At 33.1% G+C, this 10,275-nt stretch overlaps 1 protein-coding gene across 1 annotated transcript in view; it reads right to left on the reverse strand.

Annotated features, from left to right (window-relative positions):
- LOC112045649 (zinc finger protein ZIC 4) overlaps positions 1–7,063 on the reverse strand; it is a 38,732-nt gene extending 31,669 nt beyond the window's left edge. The window contains exon 1 of the mRNA XM_024081918.2: positions 6,655–7,063. The gene's annotated coding sequence lies outside the window, so the exon portion shown is untranslated. The remainder of the gene's footprint in view (positions 1–6,654) is intronic.
- Between the last annotated feature and the right edge of the window lie 3,212 nt (positions 7,064–10,275).

The raw sequence follows: 10,275 nt of genomic DNA on the forward strand, positions 1-10,275 counted from the left end.
CCTGAGACAAAAATTCCAATTGTGATCGTGTATATTTAATTTTAGTTTATTTGTTAGACAGGCTCCAATCTCTTTTATAACCGTGGTTTAGCATCGATGGCTTTTAAAATAGTTTTATGAATGATAAAACCAGTTTCACGGGGAATGGCATGTAATGGGGCATATTTTATGATTTGAATCTTTTAATTTAAACTAACTCTACGCACTCACATAAATAAACCAAACTGCACAAAACGGTTTCTAAAATCAATAATTATACAACTAAATTTCTAGCTTGAATAATTTTTATTATTTAAGATAATATAATTATTATTATGTAGTAACGATTTTTTTTAAATAATGGAAAACTTACAATTATTTGAATAACTTGGTAGGTACCTCGACGTTTCATTGGATAGGGAAAATTTTCAATACCGCAAACTAAAGTAAGTAAACCAGATGTTTTTTTTACTGTTGCTACCAGAATCAAGAATATTCGTAAATATAAAAGTTGTGCGTCTCATTGAGATGAAGCTACTCACGAAAAATTAACTTGATAGTAATCAGTTGTAAAAAATATTCTACGGATCCCGGACTAAATTCAAGAGACGTATTTAAAAATGTTAATTTAAAAATTTCTTTTTTTATTTAAACAAAACGTTTAATTGTGAAGTTCTAAATTCTAATTCTTATTGCAGTTTAATAAGATCATGCTCAAAATAGCCTCCATGAAAGTTAAACTCGAACAGATGCGTGGGAGCTTTTAGTCTTACTGTAAAGAACTTTCAACTGACTGCACTTCGTAAGATGAAATAGTTTTGGTGAAGAGTTTTGCTGTATCGCATTACGGAGCTATTGTTCGTCTAATATGATTAAAGCTAAATCCGTGAAACTATAGCAAACGGTTAAACAGCTGTGAAATACAAAAAACTTATTAAAGTTTGAATTGTTCAGATTCATGTGGAAGGAATTAGAAGGAGTAATACTTTACAAATAGGGTTGTCAACTAAGCCTTAAATTTAATATAGACTTCATTGATGATATGAAAAACTTAGTTATTACTTGATAGTTACTAAAATAAACTATTACTCGTAGATATGTAGGTACCAACTTTAAAATAGTTATATATTATTTCTTTCGGCAATTATTGATTTTTTAATTAATTGTTTATAAGCATTTTTGAAACGTCAAGTTTGACTATTCAAACGGTAGACAGGTTCTGTTTAGAAAAGCCAACGAGAAACTCACAAATCTTCAAAGAACAACTAAACTAAAACTCAAAAATAGCTCTCGTGATTTGTTATTTGTTTGCTTCTGATTCCCCTGTACAAAAAATATTAGAAAAAATTAAACCATTCCAAAGACTAGCTCGGTAAGAATTTTAGATGGAACGAATTCACGAGGTAGCTAGTTACTTTTTATAATTAAAATAATTGTGGAGATACAACTAAACTAAAACTAAAAAAAAGCTCTAGTGATTTGTTTTTTGTTATTTGTTTGCTTTGCTTAATTTCCTTTATACATAATATAAAGTAACAGTTTATTAAGAATTTATATGATTATCCAAAATATAAAACAGCAGAACCACTTAAAGTCCCTTGTTGGCAGCCCTATTTGAAGGATGTTTAACAAAATGTCAGAATGCTAGTAATCCTATTGCCCGTCTGTGAGCGAAGAACTGTCAACCCGTTGCTTTGTGATGAAGCGGTCCCGCCGCGGGGAGCCATAGATAATACAGATTAGATGATATCTGAACGAATGACATTGTTTAAGAGCCAGGTAGGTTCGGGCGAACACGCGAAACGATGAAGTGTTTCAAACAATACGCAAACAACCATATTAAATGTAATGCGATTATCCGGGTCTGAGACTGTTATGGATTATACGTATCTAAGATGACTTTTTTTTTTTAATTTGTATACACTTAACTGTTATTTAGAAAACTTGTGGGTGTTTACAGTTGGATGTCAAAGGAGTTATGGAAATGTTAGTAGATGATAATATTCTAAATGCATATTTAGAGTATGTACCAAAAGATTAATAAATTGATTTGCTATTAATTATTTGAATCCAACATATCTATATATGTATATTGTATACTTACATATATATCTAGTGATTGAATTTTTAGGAGGTAAATGCGCAAACAATAATCAAATGAACAACAATGGTTAAACTTAATTTTTTATTGATTAACATGTATTTTTTGGAAAATAATAAATAAATAAATTAATTGAAGCCTCTATAGCTCAACGGTAAAGGGGTCGGGCTCATCACCGAGGGGTGGTGGTTCGATCCCCGCCCGCTGGATTATTGTCGCACCAACTTTTAAGCTTTCATTCGCACGAGAGTTTTTTTACGTTAAAAAAGCGTTCAAATACATTCCCAATTATATGTTCACATGACAGCGTTTTTAAAACACTGCGTTGGAAATAGAACTTCATTTAACATTATATTTGAACGCTTTTTAACGTCCGTTAAAAAAACTCTCGTGCGAATGGGGGCTAAAACAGTATTTTTCGACTAGTTAACGGGGAATAAGAATATTGGTCATAAATGTAAAAAAAAAATCTTTAAAAAAATACGCAAACGCTTATGCGGGTATAAAACTGTTAAGGATTATGACTTGTGGTGTTCCCACTGTATACTAAAACAAATGGAGATTTTTTTTGTAAATGTTAACTGTACTCGTATCTAAAGAATTCCTTCATGTTTACAATTCAGATGTCGGAGAAGATATAGAAATGTTAGCAAAATTGTATATGGAAAGATTTATCATTGATTTGCTAATTCTTTGTTTTATTACATAAATCAGATTATAGTGGTTTAGGCGAATATGCGAAACCATAAAGTGTTTTAAACAACCAATTATTAGCGGTTAACCGGGTCTAATACTGTTATGGATTTAGACGTATGATTTATGGTATTCCCATTGTAGAATTTTTAAACAAACTTAGATTATTTTTGTAAATATAACTGTATTCAGTGAGTCCGTGGGTGTTTACAGTTTAGATGTCGGTAGTGAAAAGTATAGGAATGTGAGTATGAATAAAATTGTGTATGAAATTATTAATAATATCAAATATATATATTGGTTATATAGATATAACTTTATTCTTTAGAAACCGAAGTTTTTTATGGTATTTATTTTAAACTATTTCGTCTAGAGGATTACTATATAGTTTGGTTTAATATTAAGGTATTATTACGATTAAGTTTATAGAATCCTCAAGCGAGCAAGCTCAAGTTTATGGGTAACGATGAAGCGTTTCAAACAATATCCAAACAATCACATTTAATGTAAATAATTCGATTATCCGGATCTAATACTGTTAGGGATTACGATTTATGGAGTTTCAAATGTACACAAAAATAAGCACAGATTTTGTGAAACTACCGGCATGTATAAAGAGTTTATATAAGTTAAATAAACCATAGACATGCGGGATATAAAGCTGATTGGCTATCTTGGCCTTGTATCTTAAGATAGTAGGTACTCGTAGATAGGTACTCGCTATAACAGTATTACGCAGTAAATTAATATGTGTGTGTTAAAGTATAATCATAGTCTTGGCTTATTATTTTCAGAGTTCCGTAGTCTACAAGGAACCCCTATAGTTTCGCCATGTCCGTCTGTCTGTCTGTCTGTGGTTTAGCGCAGAGACTATTACTACTAGAAAGCTGTAATTTAGTCCGTCTGCCTGTCTGTCTGTCGGTGGTTTAGCTCAAAGACTATTACTACTAGAAATTTAGCTTGAGTAGGTGAGTACACTACAAATTTCGACGAAGTTGTAAAATAAAATCTTGAAAAAGATTTTTTTAGGATATGTATCTAGTCATTCCCAGTTTGGGGTCTCGCTATTGGTATTTTTGGAAATTATAAGGGTTTGAAGAATTAATTTATTCTACGGAACCCTACTCTGTGCGTGGCCCGACAGGCCACAGGGATTATTGGGTGTATTATTTCAGATCAGAAATTGAAATGGGAAAGAAATAAAATTTTATTAATTAATATATTCAAATGATTAATAAATTAATTTAAATTTTAATTGAGACTGAAATGAAACTATTTATTATTTGACTTGAAAAAAAAAAACTTCTTCATGTTGTGTGTGTGTGTTGAAAAAGTTAATCGTAAAATGCAATTGTTAACTAGATTGTCCACTTATATGGTTATTCCTTACATGCCAACGTAACTACACTTAATTAATGTAGCTGTAGCCCTATTGCTTATAAATAACCAACAGATATTTAATGAGGCTTTATTTAAAGGATCTATACGGCCTGAATAACTTATCTACTAATACCAACCATATATGGTATTTGAAAAGTAAAGCAACAAAGTCTCTTGGGAAAATATTTCTTCAACATTGATCTATAATATTTAGATAGGTACTTTATATATTACACAACTAGTTGCGGATTTATTTGTAGGTACAGTAGTTTAGCTTAGTTTTAACTACCGACGCAAGAGAGGGGTGTTATAAGTTTGACGTGTCTGTCTGTCAGTCTGTCTGTGGCATCATTACTCCTGAACAGATGAAGCTATTTCAATTTAGTTCTTTTTATATGAAAGGTGACTTATGTGCGAGTGTTCTAAGATATGTTTGATGAAAATCGGTTAAGCCGTTTAAAGGTTCTGGGATTGAAAGTGGAAAGTGGAAGGAAGAAATTTAAATCAAGTTAAAATTGAAATTTGTCGAAAATTATTTCCATCTTAATTAAATTACATCTGCAGCTAAATAGGAAACATCTCTTTTACGATAGCTTTCTAAGAACATAACTTTCATGACAATCGGTCCATTCCTTTAGAATCTATGATGCCATAAACAAACACATATATTAGAATCCCTCCCTCTTTTTACTTCAGGGGTTAATATAGAAAATACAATGATTACAAGTTAAATAAATAAATAAATAAAAAGTTACTAACTAAATGCAAGATAGGTGCAATTGCAACAGCTTCATTATGCATGTCGTCGGGTATATATTTACTTATCGAAGCTCAAGACTCAAAAAAGTATTTTATTCGGAATCAAATTACGGCACGTCCTAATTACTAAAAAGTCTTGTAAAATAGGGAGGTATAGCTTTACAACGATTGTTTAATTTTGTCTTTTCATTATTGATTTGTTTATAGGTTTACAGCGAGTGTTTAATGTGAGCTTTTCATTGTCGTTTTGTATTTTAGATATTGTAAGATGGTAACAAAAATACAGACTACCGCAAAATCAATGAAAAACGAACACTAAAGTGCATTTATTTAAAATACGAGTAAATGTTTTCATATATAATTTATTTCTTTAATGTTTATTCAATACATTTAGAAAATCAGGACCCGACGGAAAATTAATCTTCTACATATAGGTATATGTACCTACGTAGGTATTAAACATTATTGTCATGAAAATACATATGTAGTTTAATTTCACAATTTTCAGAATTTCTTTTGTTTTACTGTTAAAGCTTTACATTTTTAAATAACAGTAGCAATAGTTACAGTATAAAGTAAACATTAAATATATTTGTTGTGAAAATTGAAACGTAATTTTCCCGCGTTATCCGCCGGCGGCAAATGTTGTCACATAGTATACCTTGACTACATATCATTATTTTATTATCATTATCAGCATAATTTAACGGCCCATTGCAGGCCTCTTTGCCAGGAGAAAGAATATGGAGCTAAAACCCACCACGCTGCACCAATGCGGGTTGGCAGGCTTAGGGTGATTGATTCATTAACGACCACTATCAGATATTAATGATAAGGACGAGGCAGTTGTAGTGACTACTGTACCTACTACCTATTTATTAGGATCGTATAGTTAAAAAATAGGAAGATGAATATAAATTGTTTTATCTACAGACCTAACGCAAAACATTTTAAATCGAAACTTTAGTACCTACCTACTTAAAATACTAGTGGAAACCAAGTCCATCAAGAAATCTGCGGAATTTTCATTTTAGGCATGTATAATATGTACCGGCAAATGTATTGTATTTTTTTTGTTCTTTACAAGTTAGCCCTTGACTACAATCTCACCTGATGGTAAGTGATAACGCAGTCTAAGATGGAAGTGGGCTAACTTGTTACAAGGAGGATGAAAATCCACACTCCTTTCGGTATATAGGTACCTATGTTTTATGTATGTATATATATCGGTGTATAGGTTCCACTCTAATAAAATAAATAATAAATAAATATCTACTACCAACCAATACCAACTATTTATTTAAAATTAAGTGTTGAAATAGAAAGCAGAAACAATAAATTACACGAAATAAAATACATATTAATGATCATATGCTTCACAAACTATCCATTCATATTAAATTACATTTTAATGGACATTGTAAGGAAGAACAAGATTATATTAATAGTGTTAAATACCTTCCTACCTATAACTATTAGCACACGAATATAGAATATAGAGTCGCCCACAGCTATGATAAACACACACATAGAATATACCTACTTACACCTAGATACTTTATAAAGGCCCTATCTCATCTCATAAAACTTTAAAAAGCTTTATATCATTATTAAGCTGCTATGTTTACTCGTATAGTCGCAGCAACATATTAGTTTGCCGGAAAATTCGCATAGGTCACATGTCCCACCTACTGATAACAGAGCTTTAATCTTACTTGAAAAGAAAACCAAAAAGTACGCACCTGTTTATAAATAACATAAATCCAGTTCAACGTAACGTACTAGAATAAGCAAACACTTGAAAATTAAAAAAAAAAAGTTGTATGCAACACAGACGAGTATGAAAAACACTTCACTGAACGTATCTACGGGAAATAAAATTTCAGTATCCTCATGAAACTAGCTACAATCGATATCACAGGATGTGGCGCGTCGTTATAACCTAGTTTCGGTACAGCCGGCGTCAGCTTCGGCCCGTGGTGACATCGGCTTTTCGATCGAATTGTCACACGTCGCTTTTTTCTCGTAACGTTGAAAAGCTTCGCGACGTGAGTCCACCGACTCCGCTGAGGTTCTCAGCATGACTGCGGGCTCCCGCGACGCCGCCCCTCGCTACGGCCGACATGCTTCTTAGAAAATATTCCGTAAACGTACCGGGAACGAAGGCGCGAACGCAGCCCTGCGCGACTTGTACAGGGCGGGTCGCCGCGAGCTTTTTCGCCCAATGGTGCCGGCCTCCGGACGAAACCGACGCTCTACAACCGTCTCGCTCGCACTCGTGCATTACACAGCTGTTGAAAAGTGCGATAAGATGATCAATGTATTTGTACAAATAAGAAAATTTCTTAGTGTTGGTGTCGTAAAGTGTTTGCTTTATCAGATTTACGTTGAAAGCCTCGCCGTTTGCTACGAGGGCGCTATATCTGGCTATTCTTTTTCGCGGATCGCGTTCCGTGCGAGTAAGACAGGGATAGGCGGGGGCGGGAAATGTTTGAACTAATGTATTTTCCTGTGGGAAGGAAAACACATGTCGTCGCTTTTAATTTAATACGCTCCATGCTGCGTTCTCGTGTAGCGCTTAGCCTCCACGTCCATTGCTTATTATATTCAACACTGAAACTTCTATTTAAACAAAATTTTTATACTCATTCGCGAGTTTTATCTCGATTAAAAAAGTTATTTGGGCTACGAAATTATATTAGGCACGTTTCTTCACTTATCTTTAGTTCACATTTTAAAATATTGCCATAGATTAATGACTTGTTCAAACAATTAAATAAAAAAAAAAAAAAAAAAGTTGTTTAGGCAATTAAGTTTATGAATTCCTATTTAGGAAATTTAGAAATTTTCGAGATATTATAACATGGCTTTATAATGCTAGGTAGATACTTCAATACTTACCTACTTTTAATGTTTAATATTTTAATTATTAAGATCTACTAATTTTAAAAGCTCTTCTCGGCTATATATGAGAAAATTTCTCATATATAATATAGAATTTCTGTGTCCACTGTACAAGCCAATTATTGATGTTTATGTTTTAAATCTGTATTTCCTGTATTACCATTTTTTTTATTATATTATGTAAATTATTTTGTGTGCATAAATGTTGTTGGCCTGTTTAAATAAATAAATAAATAAATAAATAAATAAATAAATAAAATACCGATGACAGGCTTGAGTTGAGGACTTAAGCAGGTAGATATAAAATACTGGCTAAGTAATTGTAAAGTTCAGAATCTGATAAATATCAAGATTTTATACAAGTAAATAAAATGGAGGATTATAATCTATGCTAACTAAAATCAATTAGGTATCGTTTTATTATGTAGCACGATTTGTTTTTCCAGACATCATGCAATTAAGATTCCGTATGTTGTGCCGACCGCCGACCAAAAGTTAATGGCAATTAATTTGACATTCCGGTTGGAGCCACGAATTATTTTGTAAAAAATGCGTAAAAACGCATTCCACGTGCGCGGCCCGCCCTCTGCGTGCGCGGCGGGATTGGGCGCGTGCGCTATCGGGGCGGCGACCCTTACCCATATTATAAATGCGAAAGTAAGTCTGTCTGTCTGTTAGCTTTTCATGGCTTAACTACTGGACTGATTTGGATGAAAGAGATAAATAAATAAGTGTATTTAATATCACTACTTAGCCCAAAAGTAATCTGTGCCCTGAAGTGTAGCCTGTGTATTATAAATGCGAAAGTATGTCTGTCTGTTACCTTTTCATGGCTACAGTACATGTACCGATTTGAATGAAATATGATATAAAGTTATATTATTAGACCTTGGAGCAGAAGATAGGCTACTTTTTATCCCAGAAAAAAACAATGGTTCCCGCGGAAAACAGAAAAACGAGAACCAGAATCGCACGCGAACGGAGTCACGGGTGACCGCTAGTTATTTATATTTTCTTAAAATTGGTTTCAACGGAACCAATATCTATTAAAAAGCGAAAGCGAAAAGGAAGTGTTATGATTTTGGTTGTAGGTACAGCACAAGTCTCCTCACAGAATTAGAGGAGTAAGTCCAAATAGTTCACCACGCTGGCCCAATGCGAATTGGCAGACTTCAGAATTTTCTTAATTCTGGGCGTAAAATATCAGGTGTGCCCGTAGAGAAATAACAAAATTCAAAGGTATGCAGATTACCTAACGACGTTTTTTCTTTCACAATGTGAGATACGTGATGTTTAATTTCTTAAAATGCACATAACTGAAAAGTTAGAGGTGCATGCCCTGGACCCGACTCAAGCCTCGGGAATCAAAGGGCAGAGATAATTTGTATTTACGTACTTATTTTTCTTCTAATTATTTATTTAGGTATCAATCGATTCGACATTAAGACCAAAGTAACGAACATTTTGAGCCAACTTTAACTTTAAGAGTAGAACTTTGCAGCTCAGTGCTTTTACCTACTGACAATTAAGAAAAATTTAACAATTCATACCCCAACCCGACTTTAACCCAGGACCTCACGATTAGACGCAAAACATGCAGACAGCACATTAACCACTAGTCCGATGAGGCAGAGATTTAGTTATAACATGACTATTATTCCTCTTTCCCCTCCAACAAAGCGAATAGTTTGTGTCTATCACAAGTTAACCCTAGAGTCCCCTAGAGACTCTTGGGTTAACCCTTAACCCTAGAGTCGTCGATGTTATTGTTTTTGCTCCACACATATATATGCCTGATAAGGATTAAATATAAGTACTGTACTTATTCTAATGGTACCGTACAATGAAGGTTTATAACGATTTTCTCGCGAAAAGTCCTTGAAAAAAAATATACGAAATTAATTATTGCTTTGAAATTTTTTGATATTACTATTTTTTGTCAAAGAAGTACCTATTAAAGTACCTCCATTTATGTTGTTGAACCCTAGCACGGCAAGTTTACAGCCCTACGGCCTTACGGTTTGAATCGTGATTAATTTAATATATTTTTAGTCCAACACTTCCCTCACGCGAGGCTTTTTGCGAGCACGTTACAGCACAGGTCGGCTTAAGGTAAGTATACACTGACTTAACTTACGCAACGTGTGAATACGGCATTGTAAACTCAAAAAAAATCAAATAAAAAAATGTTTTTTTTTTGGATAATAACTTGTTAGTTGCCACGTGCCATGTGATGTGGAAAAAAATGCCAAAGTATTTCGCTCATAATTAGGTATACTTCTATTTGAATTCAAGAACTTATCTAACATATTATACAACATATGAAAAAAATATTCTAGAACTTACGTTGCTAAAAACTTTATAAATACGGATTGATAGAAGCTGAATTTTGGGGTCACTTACATATTATTCTATTAGGTATGTAAGTAATCCCAAAATTCAGCTTCATGTGATATTAT

Source organism: Bicyclus anynana, chromosome 4 (genome assembly GCF_947172395.1).
Source record: "Bicyclus anynana chromosome 4, ilBicAnyn1.1, whole genome shotgun sequence".
NCBI classification, from domain to species: domain Eukaryota; kingdom Metazoa; phylum Arthropoda; class Insecta; order Lepidoptera; family Nymphalidae; genus Bicyclus; species Bicyclus anynana.